Source organism: Pleurodeles waltl, chromosome 4_2 (assembly GCF_031143425.1).
Source record: "Pleurodeles waltl isolate 20211129_DDA chromosome 4_2, aPleWal1.hap1.20221129, whole genome shotgun sequence".
Lineage (NCBI taxonomy): Eukaryota > Metazoa > Chordata > Amphibia > Caudata > Salamandridae > Pleurodeles > Pleurodeles waltl.
The window spans coordinates 96258312-96277585 of NC_090443.1; positions in this window are offsets into that span (position 1 = coordinate 96258312).

Below are 19274 nucleotides of genomic sequence, written 5' to 3' on the forward strand. Positions count from 1 at the left end.
CGGAGACCAACTTAGAAAGTCGTGCAATGCAGGTTAGAGTGCCGTGGACCCAGGCTTGGCTGTGCACAAAGGATTTCCGCCGGAAGTGCACAGGGGCCGGAGTAGCTGCAAAGTCGCGGTTCCCAGCAATGCAGCCCAGCGAGGTGAGGCAAGGACTTACCTCCACCAAACTTGGGCTGAAGAGTCACTGGACTGTGGGGGTCACTTGGACAGAGTCGCTGGATTCGAGGGACCTCGCTCGTCGTGCTGAGAGGAGACCCAAGGGACCGGTAATGCAGCTTTTTGGTGCCTGCGGTTGCAGGGGGAAGATTCCGTCGACCCACGGGAGATTTCTTCGGAGCTTCTGGTGCAGAGAGGAAGCAGGCTACCCCCACAGCATGCACAAGCAGGAAAACAGTCGAGAAGGCGGCAGGATCAGCGTTACAGAGTTGCAGTAGTCGTCTTTGCTACTATGTTGCAGGTTTGCAGGCTTCCAGCGCGGTCAGCGGTCGATTCCTTATCAGAAGGTGAAGAGAGAGATGCAGAGGAACTCGGCTGAGCTCATGCATTCGTTATCTAAAGTTTCCCCAGAGACAGAGACCCTAAATAGCCAGAAAAGAGGGTTTGGCTACCTAGGAGAGAGGAAAGGCTACTAACACCTGAAGGAGCCTATCAGCAGGAGTCTCTGACGTCACCTGGTGGCAGTGGCCACTCAGAGCAGTCCAGTGTGCCAGCAGCACCTCTGTTTCCAAGATGGCAGAGGTCTGGAGCACACTGGAGGAGCTCTGGACACCTCCCAGGGGAGGTGCAGGTCAGGGGAGTGGTCACTCCCCTTTCCTTTGTCCAGTTTCGCCCCAGAGCAGGGGCTAAGGGGTCCCTGAACCGGTGTAGACTGGCTTATGCAGAATTGGGCACATCTGTGGCCAAGAAAGCATTTCCAGAGGCTGGGGGAGGCTACTCCTCCCCTGCCTTCACACCATTTTCCAAAGGGAGAGGGTGTCACACCCTCTCTCAGAGGAAGTTCTTTGTTCTGCCATCCTGGGCCAGGCCTGGCTGGACCCCAGGAGTGCAGATGCCTGTCTGAGGGGTTGGCAGCAGCAGCAGCTGCAGTGAAACCCCAGGAAGGGCAGTTTGGCAGTACCAGGGTCTGTGCTACAGACCACTGGGATCATGGGATTGTGGCAACTATGCCAGGATGGCATAGAGGGGGCAATTCCATGATCATAGACATGTTACATGGCCATATTCGGAGTTACCATTGTGAAGCTACATATAGGTAGTGACCTATATGTAGTGCACGCGTGTAATGGTGTCCCCACACTCACAAAGTTCAGGGAATTGGCTCTGAACAATGTGGGGGCACCTTGGCTAGTGCCAGGGTGCCCTCACACTAAGTAACTTTGCACCTAACCTTTACCAGGTAAAGGTTAGACATATAGGTGACTTATAAGTTACTTAAGTGCAGTGTAAAATGGCTGTGAAATAACGTGGACGTTATTTCACTCAGGCTGCAGTGGCAGGCCTGTGTAAGAATTGTCAGAGCTCCCTATGGGTGGCAAAAGAAATGCTGCAGCCCATAGGGATCTCCTGGAACCCCAATACCCTGGGTACCTCAGTACCATATACTAGGGAATTATAAGGGTGTTCCAGTAAGCCAATGTAAATTGGTAAAATTGGTCACTAGCCTGTTAGTGACAATTTGAAAGTAATGAGAGAGCATAACCACTGAGGTTCTGGTTAGCAGAGCCTCAGTGAGACAGTTAGGCACCACACAGGGAACATATACATGCACACCTATGAGCACTGGGGCCCTGTGTGACAGGGTCCCAGTGACACATACATATAGGCCACAAACCTATGAGCACTGGGGTCCTGACCAGCAGGATCCCAGTGACACATAACAAACATACTGAAAACATAGTGTTTTCACTATGAGCACTGAGGCCTGGCTATCAGGATCCCAGTGAGACAGTGAAAACAGTGACAAAACACCCTGACATACACTCACAAACAGGCCAAAAGTGGGGGTAACAAGGCTAGAAAGAGGCTACCTTCTCACACAACCCCCCCCCAAACGAAGGACAATAAGGCTAACCTTGGCCAGTTGAGACTTTATTGTCTAAGTGGTGATAAGTAGAGAGTAGCTCTGCAATAGACTGGTTACTCCCTTTATCATCCACTATATGGTTACTTCCCTGTGGGGATGTAAACCACACTGTTTGAAGTTTTTTAGCTAAGCAACAATGTGAAGATGTATTTTCAGAGTTTCTATCAGTAAGTTTTAGTTTAGAGCAGTGGGAATTGTCCACTGAACCTATTTGTAGTGATGGAAATGCCAGACAGGGATGCTGTCTCAGAAAAGCCATAGCTGGGCAAAAACTTTGTCCATCTGGCTGGAAGAGAGAACAGGGATGCTGTTTCTCTTGAGTTGGAGCAGGGCAGGGATGCTGTCCTATGAGCTCCACACTGGGGCAGGGATGCTGTCCTAAGTGTTGTGAGGTAGTGCAGGGTTTCTGCACTAAAGTTTCTCTGGGAGGGTTGGAGGGATGCTCCATGTTAACTAATATGGTGCTGTTTTTCTCACCAATGTTAGTTATCCCACAGAGAGGTACTTCCACCTCAGGGAGTCCAGCTTTGCCAGCTGATGATTCCCTTGGAACAGGTGCCACCCCAGGAGAGGTTTCTCCCACCACAGGAATAGTATCCTGAATGGTAGGGTGGTTAGGGGATACTGTGATACCCTTTTTACCTGTTGATGGAGAGGGATCCTGAGTTTTCAGGCCTTCTCTCCTTTGCTTTTTCATTTCACTTGAAATGAGAGGGAACAATTCCTCAGGGATGCCCAGCATGGCTGCATGGGCATAAAACTCTACATCAGCCCAACCTGAGGCCTCTAGGTCATTACCTAAGAGACAGTCTACAGGTAAGCTAGGTGATACCACCACCTGCTTAGGGCCAGTAACTCCACCCCAACTAAACTGAATTATAGCTAAGGGAAGAAACTTAGTGGAGTTATGGACATCAATAATCTTATACTGTTGTCCAATGATGTGTTGTTCAGGAGGCACTAGGTTTTCAGTCACCAAAGTGAAACTGGCACCTGTGTCCCTGTAGGCCAAGGCCTCAACACCATTTATTGAAACTGTCTGCCTGTACTTATCCATTGTAAGGGGACAAGCAGCCAGTGTGGCAAGGCCAATGCCACTAGGTGTGACAGAAACTGTCTTGGGACTGATTACATCAGTTTCCACTATGGACCCATAAGTGAACCCAACTACACCCTTTGCTTGACTGTTGCCAGCAGTCCCACCACTAGTACCACTACTGCTAGGGGCACTAGAGCTTGATGTATCAGTGGTGGTAGGCTCAGGGGGTTTACCTGGACAGGACTTATCCCCTGGCCTATGGCCTCTGTTTTTACACACAAAGCACCAAGGCTTTTTAATGTGTGCAGGTTGAGAAGAAGAGGAAGAATTAGTTTTATCCCCACCCTCTGAAGAGTGTTTAAGATTTGAAGTGGGATCTTTGGTTTTACCCTTATCCCCATGCTTATCTTGAGATTTTTCACCATCTTTCTTCTTATTGCCATCTTTGTCACCCCCTGTATGTGTCACAGTGTAGGTACTCCTCAGACTCGGTGTGATGCAAACAAGGTCCACCTCCTGACACCACCAAGTCACTGATAAAAAAAACCACAGTGCATTGGAGTAATCAAGCGAGGGAAGGAAGGGGAAGGATCAGCAGGGACGGGATAACTGTAAAGAAAAATACACAGTGTTAATTATCACATTGTCTGTCTATTCTCATAAGGTCTCACTAAAACCAAAACGACCTGGACTGCCCATAACTCATAAGGGCAGAACTAGTCCAAAGCCTGACTATGTTCCATCAGCATCACCAATGGATGCCCCAAGCCACCTACGGCCACTAATAATCACCTAAGGGTCTCACCGCCCTTCCTCCTAAACAATACTACAGAACGTATAACGAAACGAACATGAGGAGAAAGATTAAGGTGAAGAAAATCTATTTTGTACTTCTTCCTATGATTCAGTTAACCCACTAAGCCTTTCGTTAATGTCACGTATATTTGAAGAAGTACTTCGTTCATATCTCAGTGAATGTTGACAAGAATTATTTGTCCCGGCTGTTTGGAATCCTGCAAACAGTAAATCTCATTCTGAATCGCCGCCAACAAAAAGCCAAAAGATTATGTCTCATAAGATCGCCGTTCCTTTATTATGGTACCTCAAAAGTAAAGTGCTCCAATTTATGACAGTCACCCACAACCTGGCCGTAAGGAATGCAGGAATAAAGAAAGGCGATAGCCTCCGGCAAGTAGCAAGCTTGCCGCTTACCACCTTCTTAGTACTCGGAATTCGAAAGGAGGAGCAGCTCGGAACTCCTTCTACCGGTAAAAGGTCAGTTTCCAGGAGGGGGCCATGCTGAATCTCATTCCTCTTTTCGGGCCGCCGATGAATTCCCCCCTGGGGAACGCCGTCCGCTCCTACTTCGTTGAGGCTCCGACCTGCCTCATTAGCACAAATAACGCACACCCTTTCCAGGGTGCGCCGACTTTTACGCGATCTCTACCGCGCTGGGCTTCATGGGAAGTGTAGTCCTTAATGACTACAATCTCCCGATCGGCCCTGTAGGCGCCGGCTAGCACCTGACAGTACGCCCACCTCCAAAGCGCCTCCTAGGGCCAGGTTTAGTGGGATGACAAGCATGAAACCGTTGCACCGCCCTAGGGGCATGAACATTGCCTTCCGGCTCCCATGAATCCTCCTCGGCCTCATACCCTTTCCACGACACCAAGTACCATAACTTACCCCCCCGTAGTTTGGAATCCAACACTTTGCGCACCTCATACTCCAGCTGTCCGTCTCTAACCACCGGAGGCACCGCCCGCCGGGTCGCGGACAGAGCTGGCTTCAAAAGGCTGCAATGAAACACCGGATGGATTCTTAAGGAAGCAGGTAAGTTGAGACGGTAAGCCACAGGGTTTATCTTGCGTACCACCTCATAAGGACCAATGTAATGAGGATGAAAGATGCTACGCATCTTAAAACGTATATACTTGGTGGAAAGCCACACTCGGTCCCCTGGCTGGTACACCGGCCCCTCACGCCGATGTACATCACCCCATTTCTTATACTGTTCCTTGGCTTTATCCAAATTAAATCGTATTTTCTTTTGCATGGATTGTAGGTTCTTAACCATAGCATGGACAGTAGGTTGATCCGTGACTTCCCGAGGTATGATTATGGGCAACATCTCCGCGTGGAACCCTGTGTTAGCACGAAAAGGAGACTCCCTTATCGAGCTATGCCAAGCATTGTTGTACGATAGTTCGGCCAGCCATAGCAATGACACCCACGATTCCTGCGCGTCTTTTGCATAGCACCTCAGATATTTCTTCAGGGTTTGGTTGAGACGCTCCGTCTGGCCATCGGTTTGTGGGTGGAAACTGGTGGATAGGGCGGATTCAATGCGCAGAACCTTGCACCACATGCGCCAAAACCTAGCAACGAACTGGGGGCCTCTGTCTGAAATAATGGTTCTTGGTAAACCATGTAACCGCACCACTTGAGACAGAATTAGATGGGCGGTCTGACTTGCTGTAGGTAGGTTTCTACAAGGGAGAAAGTGACCCATCTTGGTAAGACTATCAATTACCACCATGATAGCATTGTACCCCTGATCCATTGGCAATCCTACCACAAAATCCACGCTGATGGTTTGCCATGGTTTTTCCGGAGTGGGCAAAGGCATCAGCTTGCCCTGGCTCTTCGCGTTTTCTCCCTTGGATCGAGCACATATCTCACACCGAGCTACCCATGTCGCAACGTCCTTAGCCCAACCTTTCCACCTGAAATGTCGTTGCACTATTTGCGCAGTTTTGGTGTACCCCGGATGACCAGCTGTTACCGCATCATGACACCAATTGAAGGCTTGCATTCGAAGTTCAGGTGTTGGTAAATACAAACGATTACCTTGCAACGGTATTCCGTGCTTAAGGGTACGGTCCTGACTTACTTCGGCCCACTCCTTCCACTGAGCAGCAGACTTATGCTTAGAGACCTTTTCTAGGAAGTGAGATATATGAAGGGCACAAAGCACTTTTTCCGGTTGGATGATTGCTTCATCAGGTCTTGAAGTGACGTTCCTCGCGTCCCTTTGTCTAGACAGTGAATCTGCCTTGCGATTGTCGACCCCAGGACGGAAGGTTACTACAAACTCATATTCTGAAAAGAACAGCATCCACCTCATTTGCCGCTGGGTAAGCTGTCTAGCCTCCTTCATATACTGCAGGTTTCGGTGATCAGTATATACCGTGACCGGGTGTTGGGCCCCCCAGAGATGGTGTCTCCATTCCTGAAATGCCTTCTTGATGGCTAGTAGTTCTTTTTCTGCCACCGTATAATTGAGTTCCACAGCAGATAGCTTCTTAGATAAAAACGCCACCGGATGAAGCTGTCCTGAGGTCTTGTTTCTTTGGGATAACACAGCCCCAATGGCTATATCCGAGGCATCTGCTTCGACTATAAAAGGTACTTCTGGCTGTGGATGCTGGAGTATAGGCGCTGAGCAGAAGGCCTGTTTTAAGAAGCAGAAGGCCTCCTCTGCCTCTTCTGACCAAACAAAAGACACTCCCTTTCTTAGCAACCTTGTTATAGGTGACACAATGTGGGAAAAATGACAGATGAATCTTCTATAGTAATTAGAAAACCCCAGGAAGCATTGCACGTCTCTCACACTAGTGGGCACTGGCCACTCTTGAACCGCCTGTATTTTTCTTGTCGACATGCAGAACCCTTCCGGGCTTAAATCCACCCCCAAGAACTCAACCTTCTGTACATGGAACTCGCATTTGCTCAGTTTGCAATAAAGATGGTGCTGTTGCAATGCTTGGAGTACTAGGGAAACATGTTCCATGTGCCGCTCTAAGGAGGTAGAATACACCAATATGTCATCTATATAGACGATCACAAAGTGATCTACGTATTCTTTGAGAACATCGTTCAAAAAGTATTGGAAAGCCGCCGGGGCGTTACACAACCCGAACGGCATTACCAAGTATTCAAACAGGCCATAACGGGTCTTAAACGCCGTCTTCCATTCATCCCCTTCACGGATTCTGACCAGATGGTAAGCCCCCTTCAGATCTAACCTTGTATAGATAGTTGCCTCTTTCACCTGTTCCAATAACACCGGAATGAGGGGAAGAGGGTATCTATTCCTTATCGTGTTCTTGTTCAGCATTCTATAATCGATGCAGGTTCTCAACTCTTTATTCGCTTTAGCTATGAAAAAGAGTGGAGAAGCTGCCGGAGAACAAGATGGTCTAATGAACCCGATTTCCAGGAAACGGTCCAGATATCTTCGCAAATGTTTGGTTTCTGGGTCTGATAGAGCATATACCCTACAAGAAGGAAGGAGTGCTCCCGGAATCAAATCTATCTTGCAATCGTATATACGATGGGGTGGCAATGTCTCCGCCTGACCTTCGTCGAACAAATCCTTGAACTTGGCGTAAACAGAGGGCAATATCACCGCTTTCTCCACCACTGTGGCCAACTGTAACCCTTGAGCCAACGCTAACGCGGGGGGGTTATCATATAAGGAACCGACTTTCTCACTCCTCACGGACTGAAAACTAACCGTCTTGGCTTGCCAATCGATAACAGGATTGCTCTTTCTTAGCCAGGGCATTCCCAAAATTATTTCATACTGAGGAGCCTCTATTATATCTAGCCTGATTATTTCTCTGCGTGCCGGAGATACTCCACTGAAAACCAACCCCACATCCTCAGTTTGTTCAGTAAGGGGTCCAGACTTCAGTGGTGTACCGTCAACTGCCAACACAATTTCGGGGTTCTTTCTTGGAATTCTCAGAAGTCCCAGTCTCTTAACCACCCCTTCATCTATGAAATTTCCCGTGGCTCCTGAGTCTATCATTGCCCATACAGGATGGTTTCGATCTTGGGACACCAGCTCTACGGATAACAACAGGTGTGACGCCTTTTCTTCTGGTGGCAAGAGGGTTAAAGAAGTCAACCGGAACCCTGATAGGGGTTCTATAAAGGGCAAATCCTCTTTCTCTGATATCTTCCCTGACGTCACCGCGGCCTTTTGAGTGGGGAAGTAGGAGAACCTTTTTCTTGGTTTTTGGGGACATTCTCTCACATAATGACCCTTCCTGCCGCAATACATGCACAACCCCTGTACCCTCCTACTCTCTTTTTCGGCCTTTGACAGAGGTGCCCTAACGGCTCCCACTTCCATAGGTTCCCCGCATAAATCAGGGGAATTAGGAACTGGTCGCCCCTCTCTTTCTGGAATGACCGGCCGTCTATCACCCGCTCTACGCTCTCCCCTTCTCTCTGCTAGCCGATGATTCAATCTCAAGGTAAGATTCACAAGTTCAGTACACGTGGAAGGCTGTGGATCTATTTGGGCTAGGATATCCTTCATGTCGTCTCTTAATCCTTGATAATAGAGAGACATTCTCTTCTCCTCTGGCCACTCTGATTCCGCTACCAGTCTATTGAAGGTGGTAAGATAGGTAACCAGGTCAGACCTCCCCTGTCTCAGTTCCAGCAGTTCTCTATCAGCACTAAAGGTGGTTGTTCTGTGATCAAACACCTTCTCAAAGGCCGACCGAAAGGCATTCCAATCCGATAATAATGGGTCATCGTTTCTAACTAACGGCACTGCCCAGTTGGCTGCATCTCCCGAGAGATAAGAAATAGCGAACATTACCCTGGAAAGGTTAGAGGGAAAAGACGCCGGTCTACATGAGAATTGGAGAGACAACTGCGTTAAAAAGGCCTGAACTTTCCTGGGGTCCCCTGAAAACCGTTCCGGACTGGCCAAAGGAATTGGAGGGGAGACGTTCACGGTTATCTGCGGTGTAGATGCTGAGGCATCGAAGGGATTCCTAGTAAGCCTTTCTACCTTGTCCCTTAGTGCCGCTGCCTCCACCCTAGAATCTGCCAACTCTTGCTGCACTAACACTAACGCCTGTAAGACATCATCCATAGATGCCATCTTTGCATTACACCGAGCAGGAGGAGTATTATTCGTAGGTGCGTTATTCTGTCACGGTGTAGGTACTCCTCAGACTCGGTGTGATGCAAACAAGGTCCACCTCCTGACACCACCAAGTCACTGATAAAAAAAACCACAGTGCATTGGAGTAATCAAGCGAGGGAAGGAAGGGGAAGGATCAGCAGGGACGGGATAACTGTAAAGAAAAATACACAGTGTTAATTATCACATTGTCTGTCTATTCTCATAAGGTCTCACTAAAACCAAAACGACCTGGACTGCCCATAACTCATAAGGGCAGAACTAGTCCAAAGCCTGACTATGTTCCATCAGCATCACCAATGGATGCCCCAAGCCACCTACGGCCACTAATAATCACCTAAGGGTCTCACCGCCCTTCCTCCTAAACAATACTACAGAACGTATAACGAAACGAACATGAGGAGAAAGAATAAGGTGAAGAAAATCTATTTTGTACTTCTTCCTATGATTCAGTTAACCCACTAAGCCTTTCGTTAATGTCACGTATATTTGAAGAAGTACTTCGTTCATATCTCAGTGAATGTTGACAAGAATTATTTGTCCCGGCTGTTTGGAATCCTGCAAACAGTAAATCTCATTCTGAATCGCCGCCAACAAAAAGCCAAAAGATTATGGTGGTCATTCTGACCCTGGCGGTCTTTGACCGCCAGGGCGGAGGACCGCGGGAGCACCGCCGACAGGCCGGCGGTGCTCCAATGGGGATTCCGACCGCGGCGGTAAAGCCGCGGTCGGACCGGCACCACTGGCGGGGTCCCGCCAGTGTACCGCGGCCCCATAGAATCCTCCGCGGCGGCGCAGCTTGCTGCACCGCCGCGGGGATTCCGACCCCCCCTACCGCCATCCAGATCCCGGCGGTCGGACCGCCGAGATCCGGATGGCGGTAGGGGGGGTCGCGGGGCCCCTGGGGGCCCCTGCAGTGCCCATGCCACTGGCATGGGCATTGCAGGGGCCCCCGTAAGAGGGCCCCTAAATGTATTTCACTGTCTGCTGCGCAGACAGTGAAATACGCGACGGGTGCAACTGCACCCGTCGCACAGCTTCCACTCCGCCGGCTCGATTCCGAGCCGGCTTCATCGTGGAAGCCTCTTTCCCGCTGGGCTGGCTGGCGGTCTGAAGGCGACCGCCCGCCAGCCCAGCGGGAAAGTCAGAATTACCGCTGCGGTCTTTCGACCGCGGAACGGTAACCTGACGGCGGGACTTTGGCGGTCGGCCTCCGCCGCCCGCCAAGGTCAGAATGAGGGCCTATGTCTCATAAGATCGCCGTTCCTTTATTATGGTACCTCAAAAGTAAAGTGCTCCAATTTATGACAGTCACCCCCAACCTGGCCGTAAGGAATGCAGAAATAAAGAAAGGCGATAGCCTCCGGCAAGTAGCAAGCTTGCCGCTTACCACCTTCTTAGTACTCGGAATTCGAAAGGAGGAGCAGCTCGGAACTCCTTCTACCGGTAAAAGGTCAGTTTCCAGGAGGGGGCCATGCTGAATCTCATTCCTCTTTTCGGGCCGCCGATGAATTCCCCCCTGGGGAACGCCGTCCGCTCCTACTTCGTTGAGGCTCCGACCTGCCTCATTAGCACAAATAACGCACACCCTTTCCAGGGTGCGCCGACTTTTACGCGATCTCTACCGCGCTGGGCTTCATGGGAAGTGTAGTCCTTAATGACTACAATCTCCCGATCGGCCCTGTAGGCGCCGGCTAGCACCTGACAGTATGAACTTTTCTGTTCACCCTTGTTCTGACCCATTTGTCTGCCTTCTTTCCCAATTCTTGGGGAGAGGTTAGATCAGAGTCTACCAGGTACTGGTGCAACAAATCAGACACACAATTATTAAGTATATGCTCTCTCAGGATTGTGTTATACAGGCTTTCATAATCAGTAACTTTACTGCCATGTAACCACCCCTCCAAGGCCTTCACTGAATGGTCAATGAAATCAACCCAGTCTTGTGAAGACTCCTTTTTGGTCTCTCTGAACTTTATCCTGTACTGTTCAGTGGTTAAGCCATAACCATCCAGGAGTGCATTCTTAAGAACTGTAAAATTATTGGCATCATTTTCTTTCACAGTGAGGAGCCTATCCCTACCTTTTCCACTAAATGATAGCCATAGGATAGCAGCCCACTGCCTTTGAGGGACATCCTGTACAACACAGGCCCTCTCAAGTGCAGCAAACCACTTGTTAATGTCATCCCCCTCCTTATAAGGGGGAACTATCTTGTGCAGATTCCTGGAATCATGCTCTTTTGCAGGATGACTATGGGGAATACTGCTGCTGCCACCATGGGTATATAAACCCAACTTCTGTCTTTCCTTCTCTAATTCAAAAGACTGTCTATCCAAATCCAGCTGTTGCTTTTTAAGCTTCAGTCTGGTTTGTTCCACCCTCAACTTATTGAGTTCCCTCTCTAACATTCTGTCATCAGGGTTGGTGAGAGGGACATTTCTAGAAACAGAGCTATGATGGGAATGAACAGAAGGAGACCTGTCCCTTCCAGAAGCCAACTTAACAGCTTGGTTTACAGAAACATTACTACCAGTATGGTGAGAATAAATGCTTTTGCTATGATGTGAGACAACACTATTTATTTGGTGTGGCTCATCATCATTACCATCTATGCTAGATTGTCTAGTAATGGGCAGGCTATGAAGTTTCTTTCCTGAATCTTTTCCTGGGGGAGTCCCTGAATCAGATTGGGAACTATTAGGTACTTTTTCAACAGATGGGGCACCTATGGCCTTATCCTGTTCTCTAAGCATGTTAATTAACAGTTCCAAGGCAGGATTCTTCCCTACACTCAAACCTCTCTCTATACAGAGACTCCTTGCTCTTTTCCAGCTAAGGTTGTCATATGCAAGTTTGGACAGATCAACACTTTGGCCTGTGCCAGACATTTTTTAGAGAGAGTTAAAGTGATAGAGAAAGAGGCAAAAGTTTTCAGAACTTTTTGGAAAGACAGAAAAAAAAACTTTTTAAACTTTTAAGAACTTTTTGAAAGTTTAGAAGTACTTTTCAGCACTTAGAAAAGAGTGAAAAGAGGAAATGCAAAACTTTTTGGCTATGTGTATATACACTTACCTTGTTTTGTATATTTTTCTCTTATGAAAAGTACAATGACAAGAGTGGTAAGTAGTCTCAAGCACTTATCCCACCACTGCACAACCAATGTAGGAGGCTGGACTGGCTTGTAGTGAGTACCAAGGGGTACTTGCACCTTGCACCAGGCCCAGTTATCCCTTATTAGTGTATAGGGTGTCTAGCAGCTTAGGCTGATAGATAATGGTAGCTTAGCAGAGCAGCTTAGGCTGAACTAGGAGACGTGTGAAGCTACTACAGTACCACTTAGTGTCATATGCACAATATCATAAGAAAACACAATACACAGTTATACTAAAAATAAAGGTACTTTATTTTTATGACAATATGCCAAAGTATCTTAGAGTGTACCCTCAGTGAGAGGATAGGGAATATACACAAGATATATATACACAATAGCAAAAATATGCAGTATAGTCTTAGAAAACAGTGCAAACAATGTATAGTTACAATAGGATGCAATGGGGAAACATAGGGATAGGGGCAACACAAACCATATACTGCAAAAGTGGAATGCGAACCACGAATGGACCCCAAACCTATGTGACCTTGTAGAGGGTCGCTGGGACTATTAGGAAATAGTGAGAGTTAGAAAAATAACCCTCCCCAAGACCCTGAAAAGTGAGTGCAAAGTGCACTAAAGTTCCCCTAAGGACAAAATAGTCGTGTTAGAGGAATAATGCAGGAAAGACACAAACCAGCAATGCAACAACTGTGGATTTCCAATCTAGGGTACCTGTGGAACAAGGGGACCAAGTCCAAAAGTCACAAGCAAGTCGGAGATGGGCAGATGCCCAGGAAATGCCAGCTGCGGGTGCAAAGAAGCTTTGACTGGACAGAAGAAGCTGAGGTTTCTGCAGGAACGAAAAGGGCTAGAGACTTCCCCTTTGGTGGACGGATCCCTCTCGCTTTGGAGAGTTGTGCAGAAGTGTTTTCCCGCCGGAAGGACGCCAACAAGCCTTGCTACACGCAAATCGTGGGTTTGGCGTTTTTGGACGCTGCTGGGGCCCAGGAGGGACCAGGAGGTAGCAAATTGGACCTGAAGAGAGAGGGGACGTCGAGCAAGACAAAGAGCCCTCACTGAAGCAGGTAGCACCCGGAGAAGTGCCAGAAACAGGCACTACGAGGATGTGTGAAATGGTGCTCGCCGAAGTTGCACAAAGGAGTCCCACGTCGCCGGAGACCAACTTAGAAAGTCGTGCAATGCAGGTTAGAGTGCCGTGGACCCAGGCTTGGCTGTGCACAAAGGATTTCTGCCGGAAGTGCACAGGGGCCGGAGTAGCTGCAAAGTCGCGGTTCCCAGCAATGCAGCCCAGCGAGGTGAGGCAAGGACTTACCTCCACCAAACTTGAGCTGAAGAGTCACTGGACTGTGGGGGTCACTTGGACAGAGTCGCTGGATTCGAGGGACCTCGCTCGTCGTGCTGAGAGGAGACCCAAGGGACCGGTAATGCAGCTTTTTGGTGCCTGCGGTTGCAAGGGGAAGATTCCGTCGACCCACGGGAGATTTCTTCGGAGCTTCTGGTGCAGAGAGGAGGCAGGCTACCCCCACAGCATGCACAAGCAGGAAAACAGTCGAGAAGGCGGCAGGATCAGCGTTACAGAGTTGCAGTAGTCGTCTTTGCTACTATGTTGCAGGTTTGCAGGCTTCCAGCACGGTCAGCGGTCGATTCCTTATCAGAAGGTGAAGAGAGAGATGCAGAGGAACTCGGCTGAGCTCATGCATTCGTTATCTAAAGTTTCCCCAGAGACAGAGACCCTAAATAGCCAGAAAAGAGGGTTTGGCTACCTAGGAGAGAGGAAAGGCTACTAACACCTGAAGGAGCCTATCAGCAGGAGTCTCTGACGTCACCTGGTGGCACTGGCCACTCAGAGCAGTCCAGTGTGCCAGCAGCACCTCTGTTTCCAAGATGGCAGAGGTCTGGAGCACACTGGAGGAGCTCTGGACACCTCCCAGGGGAGGTGCAGGTCAGGGGAGTGGTCACTCCCCTTTCCTTTGTCCAGTTTCGCGCCAGAGCAGGGGCTAAGGGGTCCCTGAACCGGTGTAGACTGGCTTATGCAGAATTGGGCACATCTGTGGCCAAGAAAGCATTTCCAGAGGCTGGGGGAGGCTACTCCTCCCCTGCCTTCACACCATTTTCCAAAGGGAGAGGGTGTCACACCCTCTCTCAGAGGAAGTTCTTTGTTCTGCCATCCTGGGCCAGGCCTGGCTGGACCCCAGGAGGGCAGATGCCTGTCTGAGGGGTTGGCAGCAGCAGCAGCTGCAGTGAAACCCCAGGAAGGGCAGTTTGGCAGTACCAGGGTCTGTGCTACAGACCACTGGGATCATGGGATTGTGCCAACTATGCCAGGATGGCATAGAGGGGGCAATTCCATGATCATAGACATGTTACATGGCCATATTCGGAGTTACCATTGTGAAGCTACATATAGGTAGTGACCTATATGTAGTGCACGCGTGTAATGGTGTCCCCGCACTCACAAAGTTCAGGGAATTGGCTCTGAACAATGTGGGGGCACCTTGGCTAGTGCCAGGGTGCCCTCACACTAAGTAACTTTGCACCTAACCTTTACCAGGTAAAGGTTAGACATATAGGTGACTTATAAGTTACTTAAGTGCAGTGTAAAATGGCTGTGAAATAACGTGGACGTTATTTCACTCAGGCTGCAGTGGCAGGCCTGTGTAAGAATTGTCAGAGCTCCCTATGGGTGGCAAAAGAAATGCTGCAGCCCATAGGGATCTCCTGGAACCCCAATTCCCTGGGTACCTCAGTACCATATACTAGGGAATTATAAGGGTGTTCCAGTAAGCCAATGTAAATTGGTAAAATTGGTCACTAGCCTGTTAGTGACAATTTGAAAGTAATGAGAGAGCATAACCACTGAGGTTCTGGTTAGCAGAGCCTCAGTGAGACAGTTAGGCACCACACAGGGAACATATACATGCACACCTATGAGCACTGGGGCCCTGGGTGACAGTGTCCCAGTGACACATACATATAGGCCACAAACCTATGAGCACTGGGGTCCTGACCAGCAGGATCCCAGTGACACATAACAAACATACTGAAAACATAGTGTTTTCACTATGAGCACTGAGGCCTGGCTATCAGGATCCCAGTGAGACAGTGAAAACAGTGACAAAACACCCTGACATACACTCACAAACAGGCCAAAAGTGGGGGTAACAAGGCTAGAAAGAGGCTACCTTCTCACACCCACCCACTGTAGAGACTTGTGAGACTGTGGCTTTGCACTCCCCAGGATATAGCAGTGGGCAAACCACCCACTGTATAGACTTGAGAGACTGTGGCTTTGAACTCCCCAGGATTGAACAGTGGGCAAACCACCCACTGTAGAGACTTGAGAGACTGTGGCTTTGCACTCCCCAGGATGTACCAGTGGGCATGTGGTCCCCTTGTGGATTTGGCGTCATGCACTCAAGCGACTGAGGTGCCCCCCTTTCCCTCCCCCTGAGGTGCCTGTTTAGTTACTCTCTGATGCCCCTGCAGTGTTCTCTCCGTCATGTTCAGGGATCTTGTGTGGGCCTCGCCCATACCGTGTGGTCCCAGTGTTCCACAGACTTTCTTAGAGCACTACCTGGACTACTATGCTTGGTACATATTATGTACATGGTGTATATATATATTTCTGCCTTCTTGTTTTTAATATATTACAATGGTTACACTCATTTTCTATTGTCTTTGCATTCTTCCGGGGGGTTTGGGGGTGTAACTGTGATGTAGTGATATGCATTAGTGTGTGTGTTGTAGTGGGTGAGGGTGGGGGTGGGGGTGTTGCGTGTGTGTGTCCCTGTTTTTTCCCTCCCCCCTCCCCTGTGTCGTAGGTGCAGTACTCACCGTGGTCTTCGCCGCCGGCGTTCGTGCTCCTGGTAGAGGAGCAGGAAGACTATTGCAGGGAGAATTTGGAGTTCCGGGTCCATGGCGTCCTCATTCCTCGTGGAGTGTGTAGAGGTGAGCGTTTTTCCTTCGGGATTCCTGTTTCCGTCGTGTTTTTATCCGCGGTGAATCCGCCCCGGAAAAGGTGGCGGATTGGCCTGTCATAATAGTGTAGGCGGTACATTGTCTCCCGCCTGTCTGTTGGCGGTGACCGCCAAGCTGTTTGTTTGTACCGCCGTGGCGGTCGGAGTGTTAAAGTGGCTGTCTTTGGCGGTTTCCGCCACGGTCGTAATTGCAAATTTTTTACCGCCGGCCTGTTGGTGGTCTTACCACCGCTTTAACACCGACCGCCAGGGTTGTAATGACCACCAGTGTCTTTTTAAGCGCTCTCATAGCTCCAATGGCTCTAACTCAAGTAAATACAAGACCAATTGCATTGTAAATGCTTGTTTTATTTTGACTGCTGGACATACACACTTCACAGAAGCTTAGAGTGCATGCCCAGCCTGACCATACTTCCAGGGCAATTGGTGGAATTTATGTTAAACTAAATACTCTTTCAATTTAACATCTTTCTCCTTACTTCATCTTTCCTCTTCTACTTCAACCCTCTCTTTGTGGTTTTGCCTTTCTACAGATCTCTACATCCCTATGAACCTATCATGCTTTCTCCATGTCAACTCTAAATACCTTTGCTACGTTTATCTTATCATAGGACTCTTGTAATTGGAATGTTACTGCTGGTTTCAGGGGGCAACAGCACCACATGCAGGGAACTGAGTCTATTACACATCTGCTGCTATTTGTCGGCCTAACCCTTTCAGCTAGCTAGCTGCACGTCACCCAAGCCCGAAAGCAAAGGTGATTTGTGGCATCCAACCAATGACGCTCAGACTCCTCAGGGAAGTTGTGGTGGAACATATCTTACCACTTTCTCTCAGTTGCATAAGTCTCATACATGCAAAGAAAAAAAGAGGCATGATTTGGTTCAATACATTTGTTGAAGCAACTGCGTTCTACGTAAAAAGACATGAGTTGTGGTTATTAGGAAGATGAAACACAACACAACTGTCATTGTGACCAGGAACGAGAAACCAATAAAAAGTCTCAACATCCTGTCACACTAGTGAATCTAACATCCCTACTTGCACTACTAAAAATCTGCATGAGAGCGTTAGCAGTGTTAGCCCTCTGCAAGAAAGCCCCATCCCCAAACCTGAATAATACTTAGAGGTTTTGCCTGTTGGTTTGCTGGCAGTCCTCCTGAGAGGGCGGAGTGACAAAGCCAAGTTCAGCAGAGCTGCAACAAAATGGTACAGCGTGAGATGGCTGGCTGGAATGTCCCCTTTAACCTGGTATGGGGTAGCGTGTTGTTTTATAACAAAATGTGTTGTGGTTCTGAAAACTTCCCTGAAGTGATAATGCATCTTTTCTGTGTAGGTTACACATCATGCTCTTGGACAAGCAATACTCTGTAAATTATCATGTACAGCCTTGGGCAGAGAACACGATGCAATGTCATGCAAAGGAACTAATAACAAATTCTGTGTGGAAAGTCAGCTGGTAAAAATAATAAAACATTTCTGCTAAATGAAGCCATGCTAAAATAATCAAATCAAATCAAATCATTAACATTTATAAAGCGCGCTACTCACCCGTGCGGGTCTCAAGGCGCTAGGGGGGAAAGGGGGGGTTATCGCTGCTCGAACAGCCAAGTCTTTAGGAGTCTCCGGAAAGCGGAGTGGTCCTGGGTGGTCCTGAGGCTGGTGGGGAGGGAGTTCCAGGTCTTGGCCGCCAGGAAGGAGAAAGATCTCCCACCCGCCGTGGAGCGGCGGGTGCGAGGGACGGCAGCAAGTGCGAGGCCAGCGGAGCGGAGGGGGCGGGTGGGGACGTAGAAGCTGAGGCGTCTGTTGAGGTATTCCGGTCCCTTGTTGTGGAGGGCTTTGTGTGCGTGGGTGAGAAGACGGAAGGTGATCCTTTTGCTGACTGGGAGCCAATGCAGGTGTCTCAGGTGTGCGGAGATGTGGCTGTTGCGGGGTACGTCGAGGATGAGGCGGGCCGAGGCGTTTTGGATGCGTTGCAGGCGGTTTTGGAGTTTGGCGGTGGTCCCGGCGTAGAGGGTGTTGCCGTAGTCCAGGCGACTCGTGACAAGGGCGTGGGTCACGGTTTTTCTGGTGTCGGCGGGGATCCAGCGGAAGATCTTGCGGAGCATGCGGAGAGTGAGGAAGCAGGCGGAGGACACGGCGTTGACTTGCTTGGTCATGGTGAGAAGAGGGTCCAAGATGAAGCCGAGGTTGCGGGCGTGGTCTGCGGGGGTCGGTGCGGTGCCGAGGGCCGTGGGCCACCAGGAGTCGTCCCAGGCGGACGGGGTGTTGCCGAGGATGAGGACTTCCGTTTTTTCAGAGTTCAGCTTTAGGCGGCTGAGCCTCATCCAATCTGCGACGTCCTTCATACCCTCTTGTAGGTTGGTCTTGGCGCTGGCGGGGTCCTTGGTGAGGGAGAGTACAAGTTGGGTGTCGTCGGCGTAGGAGGTGATGATGATGTCGTGCTTGCGTACGATGTCGGCGAGGGGGCTCATGTAGACATTGAAGAGTGTCGGGCTGAGCGATGAGCCTTGAGGTACGCCGCAGATGATCTTGGTGGGTTCTGAGTGAAACGGAGGGAGGTAAACTCTTTGGGAGCGGTTAGCGAGGAAGGAGGCGATCCAGTCCAGGGCCTGGCCTTGGATCCCGGTGGAGCGTAGGCGGGTGATTAGGGTGCGGTGACAGACGGTGTCAAAGGCAGCCGAGAGGTCGAGGAGAATGAGGGCGACTGTTTCACCGTTGTCCATCAGGGTTCTGATGTCGTCTGTGACTGAGATGAGGGCGGTTTCCGTGCTGTGGTTGGTTCGGAATCCGGTTTGTGAAGGGTCGAGCAGGTTGTTGTCTTCCAGGAAGGTGGTCAGCTGTTTGTTGACGGTCTTTTCTATTACCTTGGCTGGGAAAGGTAGAAGAGAGATGGGGCGGAAGTTTTTCAGGTCGCTTGGGTCATCCGTAGGTTTCTTTAGTAGGGCGTTGACTTCAGCGTGCTTCCAGCATTCGGGGAAGGTAGCAGAAGAAAAAGAAGAGTTGATGACGGTCTGGAGGTGCGGGGCGATGATGTCGTCGGCTTTGTTAAAGATGAAGTGCGGGCAGGGGTCCGAAGGGGCGCCGGAGTGGATAGAGTTCAT